Source organism: Papaver somniferum, chromosome 8 (genome assembly GCF_003573695.1).
Source record: "Papaver somniferum cultivar HN1 chromosome 8, ASM357369v1, whole genome shotgun sequence".
Taxonomy (NCBI): domain Eukaryota; kingdom Viridiplantae; phylum Streptophyta; class Magnoliopsida; order Ranunculales; family Papaveraceae; genus Papaver; species Papaver somniferum.
In genome coordinates, this window is record NC_039365.1 from 106,952,659 (window position 1) to 106,979,360 (window position 26,702).

General features: G+C 38.1%; 1 long non-coding RNA gene across 1 annotated transcript; it reads right to left on the reverse strand.

Annotated features, from left to right (window-relative positions):
• Nucleotides 1-23,710: 23,710 nt before the first annotated feature.
• LOC113302490 lies at nt 23,711-26,059 on the reverse strand. Its single transcript, XR_003336912.1, has 2 exons — nt 24,692-26,059; nt 23,711-24,018 (listed from the first exon to the last, which is right to left on the reverse strand). It is a non-coding gene; the product is annotated as an uncharacterized LOC113302490 (long non-coding RNA).
• Between the last annotated feature and the right edge of the window lie 643 nt (nt 26,060-26,702).

A 26,702-nucleotide genomic window follows, 5' to 3' on the forward strand; every position in this document is an offset into this window, starting at 1 on the left:
TGTTACAATCCACCAACTTCAGACCAATACCACAGGTTTAGCTCCATAATTTCTGCAGCATTCCTTCCCTCGACATCAGCATTTCAAATTCTTCTTAACGGCACCAACACTGCCTGAATTCAACCAACAGTACCTTCAGCTTATTATTTTCTTTGTTGCTTCTTGTATCTTCTTTTCCCTGCAAATGAAATTAGAGCACTGGGAAAACCCATCTATGTTTTATGCACCCATTCCAACCTAGTAATGAAATAGAAGTAGAGAAAATGACGGCAGCTGCTTGTGAAGATGATCATAAAAATCCGGCACTGAAATTGAGCTCAGCTCCCTTTTATTGTTTCTTAAAAGAGAATGAGTTAGGAGTGAACTCTCTCAAACTCCCCCAAACTCTCTCAAACTCCCTACACTCCCCCAAACTCCTTGAACTCAAAAACACCAAACTCTCTCAAACTCCCTACACTCTCTCAAACTCTCTTAAAATTCCTGAGATTTAAAATTCACTCAACTCCCTCAAAATCAGTTGAGGACTAACCCCCTCTAATACTCGGCTCCGCATATCATGAAACGGGAGAAATAGGGCTGTAAAACGGCACTTATCGTTACGGATAGTGGCTCAGCCGCTTCCGTTATGTTAAGAATTATCGGATATCCGATATTCGATAATTTCCGACGGAAATCTGAATTTCAATTTCAATTCCCTTACATTGAATCTATCGGATATCGGATAATATTCTGACAATCGTATGTTACAGAATGCAAAAATACAAGTCCAAATCAATCTCAAAATAATATTTCAGTTCAAACTATGTCACATAAAATAAAGACATACATATATATGTTCTAAAACAGTTCTTGCAAAAGAAAAGAGTCAAAAGATAAAGAAACAGTTCAACAGACGTTTTTCAATTGAAATTCCATAGCTTGCCGCAGACTGCAGTGCAACTGCAACTGCATTCCTCCTTATACCTTAGTCCTTCCTTACTCCTGTGTCCTTATGCATCTGCATTTTCAAAGAAAATCGAATGTGTTAGTTGGCAATGGCAGTGCAATAAATATAAAAGGAAATGAAAAGAAAGGATCAAAGGAAACTTAACAAGCAGCAGTAATACAACTATCACTGTCACTGAGACTGAGATCTGGCAGCCAATCACCCAAGCAAGCAATGATTTAACAAGCTTTGGAGCTAATGAACTCATGTGAGATGTGACAACCCTACCACCAACACTGAAAATTGATTTTTATGCTACACTTGTTATTGGAACAACCAATACATCTCTTGCAATCTTTTAAAGAGTTGGGAACTTAGGAGCATGATTCTTCCACCAACTTAAGATTTTAAACCTCAATTCTTCAATGGATATGCCTCTAGGAAGAACTGGTTTCTCTAAGTATCTCTCCAACTCTAACTTATGAACCTCAAACACATTGTTTTCCATCATAAACTCATCATAACCAAATTCATTTGTTGTTGTTGTAGCTGCGGAAATCTCAAATCCAGCTGAACTCATTTCATTATCAAAATAATCTGGAGTTGCAGTGTTGGTTTCATAAGAAAATAAAAGAGCATTGAGTGCACTATAAAATTTGTTATAGTGAGTTTGATAGTTGGGCACACCATGTACTCTCTTCAAAACAAACTCCACCCATCTAGCCTTATACTTAGAATCTAAAATAACTCCAGTGCCCATCAACGGGTTACTTTCTTTCGAATATATATCAAATTTTGACCTCATTTTCAATCCCATGTTTCTGATATACTCATGCTCACTTGATTCTCATCCCTTAATGCATTTATTAACTTCTTGCACCCCATTATAATATAAATTTGTTGTTGGATACTTAATCCCAGTAAATTTGGTTGAAATCACATCAAATAACTCCAAACATTCACATATATGTATTCCTTGTTTCCACTCCTGAGAATTTGGTAGTATTTTGAAGTCATTATTCAAATCATCTAGCCTAATAAAAGCTTGTCTCAAAGCAATTGCATCCTTAAGCATCTTAAAGGTGGAGTTCCATCTGGTGTCCACATCTAAACCAGCAGACCTTTCAGGAAGCTTAACTTGGGAATAACACATTCAAATATCTATTTTCTAGCCTGATTTTACTTGACATATTTCAAACACTCTCTAATTGCATCTATAAATGAGGCATCTACTCTCATTCCACATAATACAATCAAACGCAATACATGATTGATACACCTCATTCAGAAGAAATCCCCATTAAGAATTAGACAATCTTAGTTATCAAGCCATGACTTCAGACTTGCCATCATAACACAATTGGATCTAGCATTGTCAGCAGCTACATCAAAAAGTTTATTATATATGTTCCAATCTAGAGCTACTGATTTCACTAGATATGCTAGAAATTCTCTAGTATGTGGTGATAACACTAAAATGTATGATATTGTTTTCTTAATCAGTTTCCAGTCATCATCTATGTAATGCATTGTCACGCAACAATAACCATCTTTTGTATGCTTACATGTCCACATATTTGTTGTTAAACTACATTTAGATGTTATTGTGTCAAATTGTTCTTGTAATTGCAGTTTGAACTCAACTGTTAGTTTCATGATATCATCCCTAATTGTATTCCTAGTGTAAAGCTTAGCAGGAGGATTCAGAGACTTAACAAACTCTCTAAAATATGGATGCTCAACTATAGTGATTGGATAACCATGCTTAAAAATCATCTTGGCAACAAGTATCCTAGTAGCATCTGCATCATATTTCCAATTAGCTAACTTAGTGTTGATGGGTGAAAACGATTTGTTGTTTTTTTAGAAAAGTGAAGAGACGATCGTGCAGGCGGAGACTCCTCGACCGAGCAAATTGCTTAAACGTTTTTCAACAGATGCACTGCATGGGAGTGCTTTGAGTTCGAGATATCAATCTGTAGGACTCCGGCCTAAACCAAGAAAATGGATGTTCCGGATTCAATTTGGTCACAAAGAGGAATGAGGATCGATCTGTAGGAGGGAAGCTGAGAAGTGTGTGTGAGTTCAATGATGATCAAGGATTGTGGATGTGTTGACGATTTTTGCAAGTTGGTGAACTGTTGAGTTTAGACGAGATAAGTTCTGATCGATTGAGTGACAATTTCTTGTTGGTCGAAAATTGTTGTTGTTCAATGGTGGATTAAGAAACTTGTTTATATTGCAAGAATAGCAGACACATTGATCTCAATAAGTGTGACAGTTGTTGGAGTGAAAGAGTGGGAAAGTGGGAAATCGTTGTTAAACCAGTTCCATGTCGTGTGAAGACTTGGTTGATTGTTCATCCACTACTTTGATAACTTCCTCAACTGCTTGCACGACTTACTCACATTTCTCATCGTGGGTGTACACACTTGCCGTAGGCCGCCAGACCAAAACCCTAGTGAATATCCCCCATGTGACATGATCGATGTCTCATGAATATGGAATCTGCAAGGCAGACGTGTATTTAATTGGTCAGTTGTTGACTTGACTATACGATGAGTCTTAGTCTTGATGATTCGAGCATAATGAATGAATGTGGTATGCTCTGAGACTCATGGATTGAGCATAAGGTGTCTGTTGAGACAAAATAATGAAAAGATATTGAGTCTTGATGAATTGTTATATATCATTATACTAGTCGAAGTAATAATGATATTTTGATGATTTGGATCGAGTGTCCGATGAGATTGCTCGATAAAGGATTTATTTTGATATGTCGAGTATTCGACAGGAAATCAAGGATATTGTTGAATTATGCAGAATGCTCATTTTTGATCTAATATACCATGAATGATCGAATGACAAAGTTGGAATCAGAAATATTGGATGGTCGTCCGTTCGAACCATGTTGCTCAGTCGAGCAAAAATGTTGGTAGCAGAACCAAACATTAAATATGAATTAGAATATTGATTGCTGGATCAATAGAATTCTCGAATGTTGATAGTTGATAGTTGAATCAACATGAGGAATATTGCTCGGTCGAGCAATTGATAGTTGAATCAATGAGTCCTGGACCCCTGTTGATTGTGTATTTTGCTAACTTAAGCAATTTAGTGTTGATAGATGAGCAAAATAAATATTTATAGTTTAAGCAAATATTGCTCGTTTGAGCAATATTGCTCGATTTATGAATTATTGGTAGCGGGAACAAATAAAATATTAATTAAAAATACTGGTAGCTGGACCGAATAATGTATAATTAATCAATATGTTGATTTCTGGATCAACATAAGATTATTAGTGTTTGAACTTGCTCAAAATTATGATTTGCAGAGCATTTGGTTTGAAACCCTTATTTTGATCGATTGTTGATCAATTGATGATTTACTGAAAATCGACCAACGAGTGAGTGAGGGACCGGCTACATGGATGATGGGCCGACCATGTAGCGCCCAGGTGCTCGAATGAGCATGCACCAAAGTACATTGTATAAGAGTTGGTGAAAGGATGATTAAATGTTAGTTTAATATTATTAAAAATAGTGCTCGTCTGGGCATTAGGTGGTAAAACCTAATTATGGAGGGACCGACCAAGGGGTATGAAACCGTCCCTGGTGGTCTTGGGACCAACTGATGGTCGATCGATTAAATTTCAAGTTGTTTGGAAACAGTTTGAACCCAATATGAATTATGGAAGATTAATTAGGTCAAAAATCATGATAAGGTGTGGGACCGGCTTATGTAATCCAAGGAGCCGACCTTCGTCGGTCAAGGTAGCATGCCCGTGTCAGCATATTGTTCGTGACTTAATCTTGAGAATTTTGGTATTTTCTGGTGCATATTCGAGCAATATTTTTGATTTTCAGAAGAGTTTGATCTTGACTGAAACTCTCGAATTTGCTTGAATGAGCAAGTAGAACTTTGCTCGTGCGACCAATATTTTAAGAATATTAAAATAATGATATTTAAATATTTTCCTTGAGAAACCCGGATGGCCGTGTGACCATTTGATTTTTTGCTTTTTGGTAGTTTGAGCAATATTTGAGAAATATGGAAAAATCAGGTTTTTGATCAAACGAGGGAGTTTCATGAGATGAGAGAAGAAATAATAATAATAATATAAGGATTTAGGGAGGTGTGGGACCGTCCACGTCTAAGGCATGACCGGCCGACCCATGTCCCTGGTCCCGTGCTCTTCCCTATTTTATATTATTATTTTCACCATGTGAGGAAATATGGAGAAACTAAGAGTTTTGCTCAAACGAGGAAGTTTGCTCAAACAAGGAGTTTTCAAGAGACATGGAAAATAATAAAATAGGTCAAAATAAAACAAATGAGAGGCGGGACCGGACGGCCGGTGGGCCCAGTCCCGTGCGGCTCTTTCTATTTTGTTTTATATTATTTTCTTTCCCTATTTTGCATAGGTTTCCTCGTTCGTCCATATTTTTGAATGCTCTTTTATGCATTTGGCTGCTCACTTATGCATATTTGGGTGCTCGTTCGTGCATTATTGTTAAGTATACTCGCACCATTTTCTCAGGGCTTACTCTGTGCTGGCCTAAATGCCCGAAAAGTGAATATTTATTACTGATTCATATAATTCAACTGAGAATAAGCCATGAGACGAAGTAATGAGATGGATCGAATATCTATTACTAATTCATGGTATCCATCTGAGAATAATCCATGAAACAGAGTAATGAGATAAAATAGATTATTTTCTAGGAATTCAATTGATGAATTTTGCGCTAAAGTTAATCTATGAATTGCTATATACTAGCATGTAATATTTCTAGGAGAGTTTATTCGAGAATCGAGGTATGAGTTGGTAGAGCCATCATACTCGTTTTGAATATTAATTATCCAATCATTATCGATTTCTATACAAAAGTATTGATGAAATATGTGAAGTGTCGAAAGCTCAGTTGGGAGGTTTTACGAATCACATATTCATGAATGCTCTGAGAGGGTGTACGCTCGATCAGAGATTGTGAAATGAGCTTTCACGAATCCTAAAATATGAGTTTCACATACGTGTCTGAAGCCGTGTCAGAAATATGCAAGATCATGATTTTACGATTTTAACCTTTGCCGAAAATTCACCATCAACATTAAGTCCCCTGCTTAGTGAGGTACAATCATGTCCACAATAAGCATTGGATGGTGATTTTCATGATTACAAACGAAATAAGCAACTGAACTTAGTCGTAAGAGATGTTACCAAAATCCTCGATTTGCTCTAATGTCGCGCGCGAGCAATAGCTTGAATAGGAACTCCGGTAATATGATAGAGTGTCGTCCAGTGAGCGTGGAGAAATGAGGCACCCTTGATTTGGGTGGCCAAACATCCAATTTTGCTCGGTTTAGCGTTTACGGGTCGGGTCCAAAATGGAAAAAGAGTTTAATTAGGTTTTGGAAATAAAAATTGTTATAAAAGGGAAGAAACCCTTTTTTTATTGATTGACCAAGCACCTCTCTTGTCCATCCTCTCTTGCTCAAACAGCAGAAGTGAAAGATTTTGCCGGAGCTCCAGTAGCCGCCGACCGTCGTCGGTCACCGTCCAGCCAAGTTCCGACCGACGCCGACCAGGTACTACAAAAAAAAAATCGTGATTTGTAATGAATTGTTTTCATTAAATATATATATATATATATACATACATATACATGCATGCACGTTTTTTCATAAAAAGTTTACTTTAGGAACTGACATCCGTCCGCCCGTTAGTTTAAGGAACGAACAATAACCCCTAATATAAGATATATATATATACATATATATATATATATGTATTTTGAATATACATGATCCAATTATAGTGAAGAAATTTTTGTCTATGAGCTATCATGAAAACGAAATTTTATTTTGAATATGTGGACTTTCACAAAAATAGAAAATACCCTAGTTTCGTAGACGGATGCTCGTTCGAGCGAGAAAATATATTTTTTTTTTTAATTTACGTGAGTTATTCACGTCAATTTTTTTACGTGAGTTTCACGTTGTTGTATTTTTTGGTTAGAATCAAATTTTGATTATTTTTTTTGAACAATCGTTGAAAGTGGACAATTATTTGCGATGAAATAATATCTTTATGTGCATTTTCACAATTTGATAATGGATGTTCACACAATAAAAAATCAGTGGATGTTCACACGGTGAAAAATTAAGTGAAGTGTTCACGATTTTATGAAAAATTAGTGGATGTTCACACGATAGAGAATTACGTGAGTCTTTTACGGTATTATAAAATCAAGTTTTGATTTTTGAATAATGAAATTTTGCTCGTATTTGCAGGTTTGAAGAAACGAGCAAGTTCTAGAAGTTTTCGCGCTATAATTACTACAGTTAGTGAAATTGTAAACATGTAAATTTGGATTGTTGCCGTTTTTTTAGACACTGATGTGAGCATCCTTATTGTCCCATTGTTGTGTGATTCCATTGTTTTGCTAAAATTTGCATCTTGTATGAATGATATACTGAAGCAGAACTGTTGTATGTATGTCACAACTACTTTGCAGAGATGTCAGTTGATTCCAGCACAAAACATGATGACACTTCCATTGATGGAGAAGAAAAAGAAGAAACCTCTCAAATTAAGAACACTCCAAACACGGATGATGACTTCTTGGTAATCTAGTACAGACCCGAAAAATATCTCTCGGGTTCTTCATTTCGCCTTCTTGTGAATCCCATTACACAGAGAAAGTTGGTGTCTCCTCAAGCGATAGTTCGATTATGTATGCAAGGTGGGCATCATTCTGCTTCACTTATAGAATTTAAGCTTTCCCGAATACCTTTAGCGGAATTTTCTGAATGGGCGAGACATATGCTGGGTCATGATCACGTTCGAGCTATGTTGAATCGTGCGCAAGTAACTGAGGCCATTTGAGCAGCTGGAGACCTGCTTGTTTATCATGATGTACGAGGTATAGTAGCCTTGCTCGCTCGCTGGTGTGTCCAAACTCACACTTTTATATGCAGACAGGGAGAATTCACCATCACTTTGGAGGACGTGGCGGTCTTGTTGCATCTTCCTGTTACAGGTAATCTTCCTGAAGAGCTATCAACAAAAGAAAGTGCGATGTCTGAAACTCTGACAGCCAAGATGCATGAATTAAATAAAACCTCCAGCAAATGTGGTTATGCCCAATGGTTGAGATATTGGTGGCCAAGAGATAAATTTCCTGACAGGCCTGCTGACGGTACATTAACCATTGTTGCTATTTTATCTTTGTGGTTGTCCAGGGATGTGATAAGTGCTTAAAATGCATCTTTCGAATATCAATTTTTTATACTTTTCTTGGTTATTCTCTTGTATTATTTGTATATTATGCTTCGTTTCTATTTTATAGGTATTTTGGAGTCACTGGACAAGAAACAAGGCAGAAAGAGGGTAAATTCGTTGCTCGGGAAGCCGAGGGATTGGCGGATTCAAAGCACCAACCTTCTACTGCTCGGGGCAGTCACTGAACTTAAAGCCGGGGTCAGTGTCTTTGCGCCGGGGACCAGCATCATTTTTCCTATGTATTCACAAACACCAGACAGAGGGTCAGACTTGTTCTTCTCAATTCACGACCAAGTTTTCCCTTCTCACTGAACCAAGCCTGCCGTTGTTCAAGCAATGGTTTGTATGGGTGATATCCATTCGGTCAGAGGATATTTTAGAAGCAAAAACATCACGGAGCAGTAAGTTTTCAGAAATATTCCAGTTGAGTTTAATCCCGAAAATACAAAGAAGAAACCCAAGTTGCTTTCGTTGATCTTGGGAGTGAATGGAGAGGATTAAGGGCAGTCATTGAGTTATGTGAGAAGATTTAAGCAATGGGTTCGCCTTAGTTTGGCTTGGACAGCGGTTAACAAGAAGAAGACTTGCTGCCATTAGAAATTGATGTTGTTGCCATGGATTTTGTTGAAGATTGTAGTCGTGTTTTACTGGGAGAAGTATGGGTTTGTGTGATTGAATTATTGCTTTACAGGGAAGGAGATTGAATGACATTCGAATTCAGACGGAGAGATATATCCATCACCAGCTCAAGACACACACTAGGTGCTTGTGAAAAGGCCTGAGCCACCAGCTTTACACATTCAAATTCAGTTGCAACCAGGTGTTGCTCCAGGATTGCAGTCAGCCAGATCATGGTTCTGGTGCGTCTTTGAGACATGGGTTGGCCTTCAGAGCCAGGTTATAAGGGGTTCTGGAACGAATCTGTAGAATTCAAGCCGTGAAGTTAGCAAAGCAAGTGATGTTGCTGCCGTTGATAACAAGACATGACAGCTGCACCAAGACTATGTTGGAAATATATGTTTTAAAACAAAATTAATTTGCATTTATTGTTTTTGTTAGTATTGTTTTTAATAGTCTTAATGATCTTCATAAAAGAAATTTATTTTTATTATCAATCCTTTGACCGTTTTTATTTAGTGAAAGTTAATGGTTTTAATTATGTGATAATAAAATGCATTAACTATTGAAATTCTTGAGTACAAAAACATATTTTTGGTTGGAAATAAAGATAGAGTTTTTTCTTTAATGTCTTTAGAGTTTTGAAAGAAAAAGAAAAATGAATTCTTTGAGAGAAAGAAAACTATTGTAAACAACAATCGTTTTCTACAAGTTTGATTTTGAGCAAGAAGAGAAGTGTACCATACTCTCAAAGCACAAGAGTGGTTGTGAAAGAGATTTACTCGGCTGTTTTATCCTGGGGACGACGCGACATGGAAGAACTGCTTGCACAATCTTGGGCAGAGCCGCGAAACGTCTTAAAGAGAGCGACCTGGTCGTCACTCAGCCATAACATTATTTGTTTGGTTTTTCTTTGTGATTGTTTTGCAGGCGGATTACGACAATTGTTCCAACAGACTCTCATGCCGGCTAGCCATGTTCAGGTGGGAATTTATCGGAGTGTTTGGACAGGTTCTCGAGACACGGACAACACGGTTCAGGATTAAGAAGTTCGGGCTTGTTTTGTAACCGAGAAAACAGGGAAATGGATGAAGTTCAGGCCGACAAGATAGGGAAGAGCCGAGTTTGCAGGTAAAGAAAGAATAACTTGAGCTATAAAAAGGAAGACTTAAGTCTCCAGATCGTATCATCGCATACCCCATTACTGCCGCAACCCTAGTTTCAGCGAGCTTTGCTCGCTGAACAACCTCCATTCCACCACCATCTGCATCCCATTCACCTGCACTTCATCTGCATACATCGCCATCCATCCTTTTTCCATCATCACCTGCATCTCTATCCAACTGCATAACCACCATGTCACTGCATGCACCCACTTGCATCCCACCAGCACCACCTTTGCATCTCCACCAGTTCGACACCCACCATCAGATCACCATCTCCAGCGCACAGGCAACGAGTTTGAGTAGTACAGGACCATTAACAACGTCATCAGCAACACTCTCCACTTCACCTCCACCAGCTGCTGTCTCATCTTCCTCCAATAGTCCATATCGCCATCACTTCCCTCTCGAGCAAAGCGCCAGTTGAAGTCCAGTACAAGAGCCACCATCACTTCATAGTTCAAGCCATACATCCCTGCAGCAGCTTGCAGCAAGATCATTCCACCATCAGTTCAGCACAACATCATCGCCTGCCAAATCACATCCAAAATATCCACTCCACCTTAGCTGCTGTTTGGTTTGGTTTGATAACTTGGTTTTGAATTAATATTCTCTGTGATTTCATCTTTATCTGTTATGCACTCTATTATTATGTGTAGCTAAGCATATTTGATTAAGGATAACTTCGACGTCCGGGCATGAACTCGTATTGATATTTAAAAGCGCCTGTTTTCTTGCAATTTGTCTTTTTATTGTTCATTATCTACTGTGCCAATATTGCTTATGTGAATTGTTTATGAATTGTTTAAGTTGCAAATTAGATGGTGATTTCATAATTCTCATACTAATTCGAGAACTCTTCGACCCGTAATTGTCTAGATGTTCCGAGTACAAGTAGTAATATGTGGGTATTGACGATGGGATTTTGTTAAGTACCCATATGTAGAAATTGACACTAGTATGTAATTCATGCTTTTGATTTTATCACTAGGAACAATCTTATCTCATAAAACTTAAGGCATTTGTTTAAGTCACACCTAGAGAGCGTACTTCTAGGAAACTTGACAAGTAGAATCCGGTAGTCGAGCGCTTCCATATCCGGTGAACTTAGGAGATAATAACGGAATAGTTGAGCGTACTACTATTCTTGGGTTGTTAGTAACAAGGCACCTTGTAGAAACTAGCTATATCAATTAGATTCACGTTTCGTGGATTAAAAAGAATCCTTGATCATTTTCATCCTCATATTTGCATTTTTTCAGAAATTGAATTGATAACTTTAGCTCAACTCTCCCTTAGGAACGAACCTGCTTGTCATTGTACTACTAGTTAGTGTAAGAGAAGTAAGGAATTTATTTTTGCGAGTTCGACACCTCGTCAGGATGTGCTTGAAGGCAGTGGATATTTGTTGAAACCATTTGTGATTCCTTTTTTATTAAGATGGCTAAAGGTGGGAGGCTTTTTGTTGGTAGTCGGTTATTGGGCTCGTTGTTCTCCAATTTAGACTCCTTGGTTATAGACTCCAGCGTTTCTAATGGCTTCATGAAAATTGAATCTTATGTTAATTCAATGTTTCTCCAAGCATTATTGTGGGAGCGTTTCAAGAATTATGCACCCATCCCTCGTAGTGTCTTGCAAGGACCGAATGTTGATGTGCGTCGTGCTCTCTTGGAGAAAGACAATGCCATAATCATGCGTTGGTATACAAAACAACCTCGATCTAAGATGCGCCTCATTGATATATTAAACGACAAGACCGAATTCAGTTTTCATCCATGGGTATCCGTTCCTCCTCTTGTTTCTCAGTTGATCACTTTCAATGCTGGAGAAGATGTCATCTTGAAATCTGGTACAAACCTCAGTGATGGTGAAAGATCTTTTATGCTGAGTTGCACTCCTGGCCATTTAGTATCCATAATGGGAGGTAGCTTTCTTGTGGAAGAATACAATATTGACAGAGAAGCACGACAGATGGGCCTTGATCAGTGTGTTCTGGATGTTCGAAGGAGTAAACCATCGGTTGTGCAGCTTAGCGCTTGTTTAGATTGCAAACACGTGGATGGACGTGAGTATTTGTTTCCCTGTTCTGACCAAGTCATATGCAACTCCGGATTATTTAGACTTCTGGAACGGGAAACTCGAGCGTTTCGATGATTTTATAATGGTTGTCCAGTCTTCGGCACAAGAACCTCCTACCATTTAAATGACTTCTGATCGTCCAAGATTGAAGTCAATCCCTAATGATAAACGAAAAATACTTCTTGGGTGTTCACAAGTGATCGATGTCGTAGGCGTCAAAAATAATTACACTTTCTTACTACTCAAAATATATAATGAAGCAAGGGCAAGAAAGGATCGTTCCCACAGAGAGGTCTTGGTTGTCAAAATGTTTCGGTTTCCTAAATTGAACAAAGGGGGTTTTCTGATTTTTATGTAAAGGAAATTAAACTAAAAGCAAGTAAATAAATAAAGCACACAAATCAAAATGTAAAGATATTGGTTAAGGTTTTCGTCTTCAATCACAAACATGTTTTCGACACAATAACTAGAATTGATATTTTAACCTCAACTTTTATCAAAGGCCATAGGATACCTTGATCGCAAGTATACCCCGCAAATCTTCTATTTTCATCAACAAACACATTAAAAGATGCGAGTATGAGTTTTATCTAAGAGAAAAACCTAACGTGTAAAAGCGCTAATCAAGTTTAATTCCCTAGATGCATTAAGTTCTATGAAATCAGGCCAATCAAAGCAATCGAACATGTAAAAGCACTAATCCGATTTAACAAAGGTTATGACTCACTTGTGACTACTAGGATGTATCACTACAAGCAATAATCACAATTATGCTACTTGTAATCAGGAATCTATCACTTTTGCGTATAATAAATCCTAATAGAGCAATAGAGATGAAAACACACTCAATTGATTCTGGACTCAACCAAACAAGTATTCAAATCATGTAACAATATCATCAGTAAATCATAAACGATAAGTATGGAGACAAAACTAATTTATTGAACACAACACATGTTTGGAAATCCAACTTATTCCTTAACCAAAATAAAATTAACTCATGTTCATGACATAGCAGTTCATAACAAGAAGGAAGAGAGAATCTATCATGTTTCTAAACCCTAGAACAAAAACTAGAAGAAGAGGAAGAAATTATATCTCTGGTTTTGAGAAAACTATTCTCTTTTATATGTTTCTGAATTCTGCCGATTAAAAACCAAACATCCAAATCCAGGCCGTCCAATTTGTCTGGCCCAGCTCAGGCCTCAACAAAGTTCACAAGCCCATAACTTGCCAAACTTGTCAGTCACCTGGAACTGACAAGCCAACGGCATAGCTCAGCTCCTTCTTCCCTGCAATATCATTCATGCATTCATCTAGTTGCAGTTTCAATCACTGCTCTCTCCCTGATTCAACAAGAACATCATCTCTTCTTCCCTGTATCAATAACAACAGCAAAAGCATTCATTGAGCCACAAAGTAGCCATTCCACCTACAATTTCTCATCCGCAGATTCATGTTCTTTTACCATCTCCACTGCCTACACAGTCGCTTCGGTATCAGCTCATCTTGAGTCCTTGACTGCATCAACTGAAGTTTGCCAGAATTTCAACAGCTCCGTAATCTCACCTGCAATCTCCCATTTATCTTCTCAACCAATTCCATCTCTGTAGTAGCCGCAACTCTGGCCATGAACTGGTTTGCAAACCCATTCATTCTAGCACCAGCAACCACCAACACCTTCTTAACCCGTTGTATGCTCCATAAATATACCACCAGCTTCTTCCAGTCTTAATTTCGAACAAACCCCATTCATCTGCAATGCCCCTTCTTACCAGGACTCAACCCCATTCATAACCAGCATACAACTTCATTTCCTTCATCTGCAAGTGCAGCGGCCATCTCAACCTGCACTTGTACTGCACAATCCTTCCAGCTGCACCATTTCATAGCCTCAGTCCATTGCTGGTGCAAGACTGAGCATAACCTCGAATACCTCCAGCTTTCTTGCTCTACTCTCATTCGCAGCTGCATTACTTCATAGCTACTAGTTTTCTCAATGTCCACAGCACAACCTGCTCCATCATCTCCAGCTTCAGTTCAGCTGCAATATCCATTGGAAGCAACCTACCTGCACTCTCATTTCACTCACAATTTAATCAACAGCAGCGGCGCGGATTAATCTTCCCTTGAACCATTCTCTGCATTATGTCTCAAGGCCAACACCAATTCTATGCTTAATACAGTTACAAGACCAGCAACACAAGTCCCCTATGCTCATTCACCTTCTAGCCATCTCCTCTGTGTTCTTCTCAGTGAAACCATTCCAATATCACCTCTTCTTGACCAAATTCAGTACTTCACCCATCTGAAATCCAGTTACTGACAGATACCCATTCATTCATCATCTTTGATACCAATAGCTGCAGCTTCAATTTCGAGTCATCTCCCTGCCAAGCACAAATACATGGCAACAGCTGAATCAAATCCATATCATCCAACAGTTTCAGACCTCCTTTCTCCTTCATTACTGTCTTCACCAGAAACTCAATAAATTCATCAGCAGCCATCATCATTCTTTCTCTCTAATAACGATTCCAACACAGACCCATGCTCTAATTCTTTACAAACTCTTCAATCAACCCATGTTGCTATCTCAGCACCACCATCTAAACTAAACCACTTCAGAATCCCATGAATTTGTATCCTCAAGAGAAATTGAGAGCAACCCCTGTCTTCTAATGCCTTCCATGGCTCTAGAATCACCAAACCCATCTCCTAATTTGACATTTACAGTTCACTCATCATTTGAATCTCAGTTCTCAATCACCCTGGACTCGAACCCTAGCTTCTTCTCGATCTCTGTCACCAACTGAGCAACTACAACTCAATTTCTTCCCTGTTTCTCTTCGAATTCGATCTGCAGATGTAATACCCAATTTCGTTATAAATTTCTCAGCCGCCATTCACTCCTCTCTCACTTTCAGGTGATGTAGATGTAGGAAATACGGCTAAAGATAAGAGAAATGATTTCTCTGACTTTTAGGGTCTGTGTAGGAATAACAAACGGATATAGCCACTCAGGTGCAGTCGATAAGGGCCAACCAGAATTCCGGCACCCCATAAGTTGATATAGGCCACCAAAATGGCAGTCCCTAATTTCTTAGATCGACTCTGCGCAGTACTCACCCTTGAAATGACGCTTTTTCTCTTCCTCGAATTCTTCCACCAACAACAGCCGTCTCTTACTTCGCGGATCCACTTCTTCTCTTCAACTTCTCTTCATCACTAAAGTTGTCGTGCTTTTCAGACAGAATATTTGCATCATTAAAGCCGCCATACTTTTCAGACAGAAATGAAGAAATAAAAGCAAATAATGAGAAATAATTTCGCCTCCAACACTTTTGCCCTTTTAAGCGACGTTTCTTCTTCTTTTGTTCCAAATGACTCCAAAGTACCTAAACAGTCAAAAGCAAACATAAGATACATAATTTACAAGAAAAACTAAGCAAAGAAAGCATAAACAATGGATAAAGATTAAGGTGTTTTAGACACCTATCAAATTCCCCCACACTTAGACTTTGCTAGTCCTCGAGTAAATCAAACAAAACTAATTCTAAAACATACATACAACTCCGTGTCGTCGAGCCTACGATCACTTTTAGCATAAATAACAAGCCTTTGAACCCCTAGGTGTCCCTAGTGGACGAGTTATAGTCTCGTGAAGGTTTATAAGAGGTTTGCCTACAAAACCTATTTTTCAAACTCCATCTACCTGTGACAAATCCATGAATGAATCCAAAATGGTTGCAAAAGAAGGTACCTTGTTATGAATCCAAATTAATATATATAAATTAAGCTCTGTTAAGAAAGTCGAATAAGCCATAATCTCCGAAACTAACAAACCACAATCACAAGTGAATAGATAAAGAAGATGGAAATAGATATAAATGGTTGCGATGTTTACTAAAGTGATCGATGTTTCCCATATCTGTCTGAAGGTCGCTGCCAATGATGAACCTATGGATCCTATTGGATTGAGCTACTGGTCTGAATTCTAATATCAACACACTGGAATATACAAGGGGACCAGCAGTCAATAAACTTAAATCTAGATCGACTCACTGGCATATACAAGGGAACCAGGAGTCGATTTTATTGCACCATAACAATTTTTTTTTTTTGCTTGACATCATGATTGGATCTTGTGGATCCAAGCGCATGTTTCTTGTCAGCAGACTACATGATAGTTCCCTTGGATCATGCACTCCACGCTTGCTTAGGCGACGGAGACAGGGAGAACACACACATATTGCTTTATCCAAGTGTCAAATTTATTCTGTTTGGTCAATTGGTCGGTCTTTTTTTTTTCTCTTTTTGTAGTAACTCAATCACACTATTTCATCCTAACAGCAATAACAAGTCGATGTTAGTGACCCACCAAATCACATAGATATAACATAAAGGTTGCAAAAGTAAAAACAGAAAGTGATATGGTGATATTCCGAGCTATGGTAACAACTTTCATATTATTTCTAACACTTGAATAATTTTGTCCCTTGTAGTTAATGGGTTCCTCAACTCCTGCAGCCAAGATGGATCCATCCATTTAGATTGATAGTGTCATCCTATAGACACATGTTTCTAGGTTTCGGAGTGTAAAAAGCATTTTTTTTTTTGTTTCATTTATCTTTTATTTATTTTTTTGTTTAACTAAAGGTATCAAACTATACAAACATATAAATGCTCCCCCACACTTAAACTTTACATTGTCCTCAATGTAAATTTAGTCATTCAAAGTAAAGTTCAAGGTGAGAAATTTCGCAAATGATATGCAAAAAACAAAGATAAAATGCTTAAAAATAAAAAAGATAAAGATAAAGATACAAAACTGGTGGGTTTCCTCCCACTTAGCGCTTGGTTTAAAGCCATCAGCCCGACTATCTCCTTGCAAGACGAATTCCCCATACACCAACAATATGAAAAGTCGGGGATCCTCCCATAGAACCTGTTTTGCAAACACTAGCTTCACACAAATATTAGTACGAGAAAACATAAGTGAATCTTCGCCCCATAGAAGTTTCCCCCACACTTATTCTTTTCTACACTCGGAAGTGTATAAAGAACATATAAATCAGGAACTTCTATGGTTTCTTCTTTGCAAACATTCATAGTATGAGAATCAAATGTTTCTAATGGCGGATATCGAGAAACAAAGTCATTTAACAATATTCTCGAAGCACATACATTCAAGCCAATAAGAGGTAAAGGAGAAGAATCAATATGCAAAGAGTTAGAAAAACCTCGCACAATCTCTTGTAACACGGAATCCTCTTCATCCTTGAAAAATTCAAGTGAACTATTCACCTCTTGTATATCATGGTCCTCTATCAAACCTTGCAACCATTCTTCGTCCGTTTCTGCTTTAACCAAAATCTCGGCATCAACATCTTCATTACAATCATTTGCAAGCTCAATTGGGTCTTCCACAATATTGGTCATATCGGTTTCATTCTCAACACACTCCTCTTTGTTGCAAGGTACATACTCCACTGCGGATTCAAGTCTCACCATAAGGAACTTTTTTAGAACACTCATTGCATCATCCTCAAGCTCTACCTTTTGAATAGGTTCTTGATCGTTATAAAGATCAATGCTCGAGTAAGCTACACTAGTGTCATCACATTCCTTTTCATCTTCACCTTGATCGCAAAAAGACTCCATTGTACACTCCTCGGGGATGTCACCATAAATTGGTTCAAGCGATGTATTTGCATAGTCATCGTCACTATCATAGTTAACATAAGATTGGCTACCACTTCCCAAAGATTGGTCTTTCGCAGAATTTTGCATGTCCTCTTTGTATTCTTCAATGCCTTGTCTTAAATTTGAAACACCTTTTTGAAGCTCTTGGAGTGATCCAACCAAATTTTGAAAATAGTGTTCCATTTGTTGGTAAAGCTCGTTCGACAAGGAAAAAGTAGAATCACTTACTTCAGTATTGCTAGGCCAATTATCTTCCCTTTGAATGGGTGAATGATCATAACTATGATCAGAAATTGGGCCAACATACTATCAGCATATTCGATCGATGAAACTGGCTCCATGCTTGGTTGTCTACAAACTGACTCCATGCTGACCATAAATTGTTGCATCTCATCTACCAAACTCGAAGAAATATGAATAGAAGTACAACTAATCTCCCCTCCTTGTAGTTGCTCACATGCATACCTACCATAAGAAGGTTGATATGTATGAGAATAACTCAAAGGGTACGTAGAATATTGACTATAACCAAATGATTGGTTTTGATTGTATTCTCTGCAAGGGTGATAGTTGTCATAATTTGTTGAGGTTGATAACTGTACACATTGTTCCAATATGCTTCGTCCATAGAAAATGTTACCTGAAGCAAGAGTTCTCAAAACTATGTCAAAAACCAGAAAATAAGAAAAAGAAAAAGAAAACAAAAAACAAAAAAAAATTAAGAAACCAAAAACAAGTGACAACCGCTGCCTCCCCGGCAGCGGAGCCAAAATTTGATCGTTGTCGTAGGCGTCAAAAATAATTACACTTTCTTACTACTCAAAATATATAATGAAGCAAGGGCAAGAAAGGATCGTTCCCACAGAGAGGTCTTGGTTGTAAAAATGTTTCGGTTCCTAAATAGAATAAGGGAGGTTTTCTGATTTTTATGTAAAGGAAATTAAACTAAAAGCAAGTAAATAAATAAAGCACACAAATCAAAATGTAAAGATATTGGTTAAGGTTTTCGTCTTCAATCACAAACATGTTTTCGACACAATAACTAGAATTGATATTTTAATCTCAACTTTTATCAAAGGCCCTAGGATACCTTGATCGCAAGTATATCCCGCAAATCTCCTATTGTCATCAACAAACACATTAAAAGATGCGAGTATGAGTTCTATCTAAGAGAACAACCTAACGTGTAAAAGAACTAATCAAGTTTAATTCCCTAGATGCATTAAGTTCTATGAAATCAGGCCAATCAAAGCAATCGAACGTGTAAAAGAACTAATCCGATTTAACAAAGGTTATGACTCACTTGTGACTACTAGGATGTATCACTACAAGCAATAATCACAATTATGCTACTTGTAATCAGGAATCTATCACTTTTGCGTATAATAAATCCTAATAGAGCAATAGAGATGAAAACACACTCAATTGATTCTGGACTCAACCAAACAAGTATTCAAATCATGTAACAATATCATCAGTAAATCATAAACGATAAGTATGGAGACAAAACTAATTTATTGAACACAACATATGTTTGGAAATCCAACTTATTCCTTAACCAAAATAAAATTAACTCATGTTCATGGCATAGCAGCTCATAACAAGAAGGAAGAGAAAACCTATCATGTTTCTAAACCCTAGAACAAAAACTAGAAGAAGAGGAAGAGATCATATCTCTGGTTTTGAGAAAACTATTCTCTTTTATATGTTTCTGAATTCTGCCGAATTAAAAATCAAACTTCCAAATCCAGGCCGTCCAATTTGTCTGGCCCAGCTCAGGCCTCAACAAAGTTCACAAGCCCATAACTTGCCAAACTTGTCAGTCACCTGGAACTGACAAGCCAATTCCAGCCTTCAACAACTCCAGGAACACGGCATAGCTCAGCTCCTTCTTCCCTGCAATATCATTCATGCATTCACCTAGTTGCAGTTTCAATCACTGCTCTTTCCCTGATTCAACAAGAACATCATCTCTTCTTCCCTATATCAATAACAACAACAAAAGCATTTATTGAGCCACAAAGTAGCCATTCCACCTACAATTTCTCATCCGCAGATTCATGTTCTTGTACTATCTCCACTGCCTACACAGTCGCTTCGGTATCAGCTCATCTCGAGTCCTTGACTGCATCAACTGAAGTTTGCCAGAATTTCAACAGCTCTGTAATCTCACCTGCAATCTCCCATTTATCTTCTCAACCAATTCCATCTCTGTAGTAGCTGCAACTCTGGCCATGAACTGGTTTGCAAACCCATTCATTATAGCACCAGCAACCACCAAAACCTTCTTAACCCGCTGTATGCTCCATAAATATACCACCAGCTTCTTCCAGTCTTAATTTCGAACAAACCCCATTCATCTGCAATGACCTTTCTTACCAGGACTCAACCCCATTCATAACCAGCACACGACTTCATTTCCTTCATCTGCAAGTGCAGATGCCATGTCAACCTGCACTTGTACTGCACAATCCTTCCAGCTGCACCATTCCATAGCCTCGGTCCATTGCTGGCGCAAGACTGAGCATAACCTCTAATACCTCCAGCTTTCTTGCTCTACTCTCATTCGCAGCTGCAATACCTCAGCTTCAGCTGCATTACTTCATAGCTACCAGTTTTCTCAATGTACACAACACAACCTGCTCCATCATATCCAGCTTCAGTTCAGCTGCAATACCCATTGGAAGCAACCTACCTGCACTCTCAGTTCACTCACAATTTAATCAACAGCAGCGGCGCGGATTAATCCTCCCTTGAACCATTCTCTGCATTGTCTCAAGGCCAACACCAATTCTATGCATTAATACAGTTACAAGACCAGCAACACAAGTCCCCTATGCTCATTCACCTTCTAGCCATCTCCTCTGTGTTCTTCTCAGTGAAACCATTCCAATATCACCTCTTCTTGACCAAATTCAGTACTTCACCCATCTGAAATCCAGTTACTGACAGATACCCATTCATTCATCATCTTTGATACCAATAGCTGCAGCTTCAATTTCGAGTCATCTCTCTGCCAAGCACAAATACATGGAAACAGCTGAATCAAATCCATATCATCCAACAATTTCAGACCTCCTTTCTCCTTCATTACTGTCTTCACCAGCAACTCAATAAATTCATCAACATCCATCATCATTCTTTCTCTCTAATAACGATTCCAACACAGACCCATGCTCTAATTCTTTACAAACTCTTCAATCAACCCATGTTGCTATCTCAGCACCACCATCTCAACCAAACCACTTCAGAATCCCATGAACTCGTATCCTCAAGAGAAATTGAGAGCAACCCCTGTCTTCTAATGCCTTCCATGGCTCTAGAATCACCAAACCCATCTCCTAATTTGACATTTACAGTTCACTCATCATTTGAATCTCAGTTCTCAATCACCCTGGACTCGAACCCTAGCTTCTTCTCGATCTCTGTCACCAACTGAGCAACTACAACTCAATTTCTTCCCTGTTTCTATTCGAATTCGATCTGCAGATGTAATACCCAATTTCGTGATGAATTTCTCGGCTGCCATTCACTCCTCTCTCACTTTCAGGTGATGTAGATGTAGGAAATACGGCTAATGATAAGAGAAATGATTTCTCTGACTTTGGGTCTGTGTAGGAATAATAAACGGATATAGCCACTCAGGTGCAGTCGATAAGGGCCAGCCAGAATTTCGGCACCCTATAAGTTGATATAGGCCACCAAAATGGCAGTCCCTAATTCCTTAGATCGACTCTGCGCAGTACTCGCCCTTGAAATGACGCTTTTTCTCTTCCTCGAATTCTTCCACCAACAGCAGCCGTCTCTTACTTCTCGGATCCACTTCTTCTCTTCAACTTCTCTTCATCACTAAAGTTGTCGTGCTTTTCAGACAGAATATTTGCATCACTAAAGCCGACATACTTTTCAGACAGAGATGAAGAAATAATTTCGCCTCCAACACTTTTGCCCTTTTAAGCGACGTTTCTCCTTCTTTTGTTCCAAATGACTCCAAAGTACCTAAACACTCAAAAGCAAACATAAGATACATAATTTACAAGAAAACTAAGCAAAGAAAGCATAAACAATAGATAAATATTAAGGTGTTTTAGACACCTATCAACAAGTAAGCATTTCTCTTGTCTTTTTTGTAGAAGTATGACAATTGCTTCTTTAGTCATTCCATTAATTTTGTTATAGGATGGACGTGCAGTGAGGCCTCAAATCGATGTAGACTTCATGGAGATTGAACCAAGTCCCCAGGGTGGTGAAACTAAGAATTATAGGATATTGCCAAATATTGTGAAATCCCAGCTGTCTCTTTGGTGAGTGATAGGTGTTTAAAAAAACACCTCCCTAAGTATCAATTGGTTATGCTTTCTTAGCTAGTTTTTTTGCGAAATTGTACTATTAGCTTTCTTTTATATTTTATGAGAATTTTGGAGCTTATTCCCGAAAAGAACAAGAAATCGTCCAATTGGCCAAAAGAGGGGAGGAATTATCATTGCATGGGAAACCACTACTGGCAGTCGCGTGGGTGTTAAGAAGTAACTAGCTGAAATCCATTATGAATTATTGGAGGTAGCCGAAGAAGGAAGCCATTTGATTCTAAACGGGTTTATTATAGGCACCCGCTCAATTTACTAAGGGCCACTTGTCTAAACTAGGTCAGTTTTTCTCATCGCAAGAGATGCACCAGTCCTTCACGCCGGCAAGCTAAGGTCTGATGGGTTGTACTCGTCGGGTTTAAAGAGGTTTCAAAGGTTAAGACAAGAACGGAGACTGCCGTTCGAATTGAGAAGATAGAGAGATCAACTGAGTATGGAATGTGGTTGTTACCACTAGATGGTGATGAAACTGTGATGGGGTTTGACTTGTTGCTGCCATAGCCAGCGATAAATGGAGATTGGTAATGGAAGCTTGGGCTCGAGTTTGGTAGGACTCGGAAACTTCAGAGAGAATTCAGGGAGGAACGAGTTCGATTTGGATTGGTATTTGGACAAAGTTTGGCAGAAAGATGGTTGACGGTGAATGGCTGGGATGAGAAGTATTACAGTAATGTGATAATGCTTACACTGTCGGATCCACATGACTAACAGTTAAGCTACCAAGTGGGCTAGATTGAATGCAATCCCAATAGTATATCCAACCAAAATTTACACGACCAGAAGGGTGCATCTATTTCAGAAGTTTCGCCAGTACTTCGACCAGGGTGTGATACACTTTCTTATCTTAGCTAGGTTTCCTAGTTTCTTAAAGAAGACGTTATAAAACTCTATATATAGGGAAGCTTAGATACAACTTGGGATATCTTGTACTCACCGGTTTTCTTCCCCTTAAGGGGGAGAACTATCTGTAACGCCCCCTAAACTAGCAGCTGACTAAACAAGAGATTAACTATTTAAAGAGACACTACGAATCTAATTCAAATACTTAAACATTAAATTAAGAAATCTGCTACAAAACTTATCCCAAAACTAACCCCGCTCAGAATATATATACATGAACTTCTCTCAAATGTTGGTTTACAGATACAATAAACAACATAATAAATATAGCAGAAGTTAACTAATTAACGGAGTCAACACTTGTGGCTTTCGCTGCGCAATTCTGATCTGTCTCTGAAAACTGAAAGTGGGAAAGGGTGAGCACATCATCCCTAAAAGGGGTGCCCAGCAGGAATAACATTTAACTTTAAAGAAATCATGAGCAAGATTTTAAAAACAATTTATGTTATCCCAAACATCAACAAGTGACCAAGTCACCTGAAATACACAAATATGTATATGGACAAATTCCTTCTTCAAACAATGTATACTATGGTTGTGCAATTCCGAACTCGCAAATCCACACCTAATCGTAAATATGGATGTCGACAGTTCCGAACTCGCAAACTGCCGACCAATATATCATAAAAACTCTAGGTATAAATGTGAAGGAGTGTATCCTATATACCACAGGTGGAAATTCTTATTTCCCATAAAAATTCATAACGACAACAAAACATTACAAGTCTTTTCCAAACCATGGAAAGATTAAAAGAATCAACAGAACTATCATAATACAAACTAAACAAAGCATGGAATGCACAGACAGTAAATACACGAGTTTGTAAAACATAAACTTTTATAAAAGAAACAAACAATGGTTTTATAAGAGTTAAAAGTATTCCCACCTATTTTGATGACAAGCCACGCCTACCTCGAGATCCACGATCCACTGGTTCATCCTTTGAATCGAACGTTGTTAATATAGACTAACTGTTAATCACACAAGAATCTAAGAATCTAACCAAAGTGGCTCATACAAGAATCATAGAAATCTATCTAATGGTTCTAAGCCCAAATATGACTTTACACCTTTTCATTCTCTATCTTTAGCACAGCTAAGGTTTACTAATTCAATTAGATTGATTCTACGGTCCATGGCTAAGTCTTAAGAATATCTACAACTTTGTATAAGGAACCGAAAGCTAATTCGGACAATAAGTGGTCCAATTCAACAAATAGGAACTCTATCCCTAAGCCCAAATCCACTAAACTAGCCCATTAAACTAAGGCCCAGTCCACTCAGGTCAACTAACGATCTCTAACGGTCTCTAACGGCCAACGTCTGGTCAGAGGTAGTCAACTAACGGTCAACGTCTAAGTCATGGCCAAAGGTCAAGTCAACGGTCCAACTGATATGGTCTATCAATCAAACATGAATCGGTCCGGGTCAACTCAGTCAAACGCCTAATCAGATAGACTAAGTCAGATAATAACTAAAATCGAGTCAGACTGAATAAGTTCAGTCAGACATGCCAAGGGTCTCAGACAGCTGCAACTCTAACTTCACCACTACACATAACATTCATCTAAAACTTCATAATACAATCTCAAATACTATTCAATTGAACTTCATAATCAAATTAAAAATATAACTAAAGCCTACCTGCAATTCAGCAGTTCCCAGCTTCTACAAGAGAGATTCAACTCCATACACTCATCTAACCCTCATTCCAATACTTCAGTCACATAACTTCTCATTCCACTTCTTCAGTCAAAACCTTTGTAACTTCTCTACAACTCGACTCTTCCCTGAAACAGAATCTAAGTTCCTACAATACAGCCCAACTGCAGCACAATCTAACTCAGTTCAATTCAACACTTTCTTCTTCCATCTCAGCTATAACTGACCAGTTCAACAAGACCAATACACAACGAAACCAATCTCTATTATAATTCCGCCAATACAAAACAACTCCAACAAAAAGCCTTGTAACTCATAAACCACCACCACCTGTAGTTGCATCTCAACATCATCAACTCAACCCATTCAAACAACTAACACCAACAGTTCACACTATCTTGACCTAAACTACAATCACAGCTCATACCACACACATACCACCATAAAGAACTCAACCATTCCCTGCAGCTGTTGTTCACAATTCAACAACATCTTCATATCCACAATTACAGATTCATTTTGTAATCATCTTAATCTCAGTTTATTACATCCTCATCAACATCCATAACTCATAGTTCATTAAATGAAATCAAAAAGCTTTACTGAGATATTAAGAAGTAAATTACCTCAAAAAGACTCTCCCCACCAATTGAAATCAACCCCTTCTTTAGACTGATTGGACTCAATACATCACCATCTAACCCTTCCACAGTTCATCACGGCCAATTCCCAAATTCTTCACTCCGACAGAAATAAAACCCTAACTATCAATTTTAGTAAATTCTTCAACTTAACTCTGAATTTGTGACAAACCCACCTTCAATCAATCCCCTAGAACATCAACTTCATATTCTAATCCTTCTTTGAACTTCTTATGAAACCCTATTTCTTAATTTAGGGAAGAACATAAACCCTAATTCTCAAATATTCACCAATAATTTCAGAACTTCAATTAAACAAATACTCATTAGTTCTTAATCCATCAGCAACTCGATCTACATCTCAAATCCACATAACTCTAAAATCAAATTGAAAACCCTTATTTTGATTCTTCCTGATTTTGAATACACATGACTTAAAGACCACCATGATCACCAGATCGACCAACCCACCCTTAAATATCTTCTCAATCATCTGAAATCATAACTCCAATGAATATCAGAAACCTTAATCTTCGATTTTACAACATCATCAGTTTTCTTCTTCTCCGATCTCAACTAATAACACCACCACCATCAGTAATCAATTCCTAACGTTTCCCCTAAGTTTCTCTTCAATTTTGACTTATGAATCATCTCACAAAATCGCCGGAGGCGGTGAGCAGAAACAACAGAAGAAAAAGAAAGAAAGAAGAAGAAGAAAAAAGAATTAAGAAGAATACAAAGAAATCGAGTTTATCTGCTCGATCCAGGGATAAGACCGACCAAAAATACTGAGGCGCCCAAAACTTGGATAGGGCTGCCAAGTCGGTTAAACTGCAAAATAACTATTTTTCCCTTCAACTAAACTGATGATATCTTCTTCGTCTGGAATCCAAATGACGCGTTCGAGTAGTCCATTCTGTGTAACTTTTCGAGATCTATTTAGCGGTACTAGTTTCGTAACTAAATCGTTGTTAGATTTATTTATATTAATCAACATTCGTGTTAAACTAATCGAGTTATTAGCGGCTGAATCGTTTCTTGACTAGTCTAATAGCGTTGACGAGCTTGAGGGTCCTTACACTATCTCTCTTCTATATTCTTTTGATTATTAAGGATGAATTCAAAGTTCTAATTGTGAAGCTCAATTATTTACAAGTTTATTTCAAGTTTTAAAGTTAATCATTGTGGATTGTTTTTACTATATCGAAGGTTTATGATTGATTCTTGGATTGGTTTGGGTGTGCAACTAGATTAGTATATTAATCATTCTAGTGCTAGTAGAGATTTGAACGATCCGTAATTGTCGTTTATTTCCTACACAAGTAGAAATCGCGAGACCTTGCGGAGGG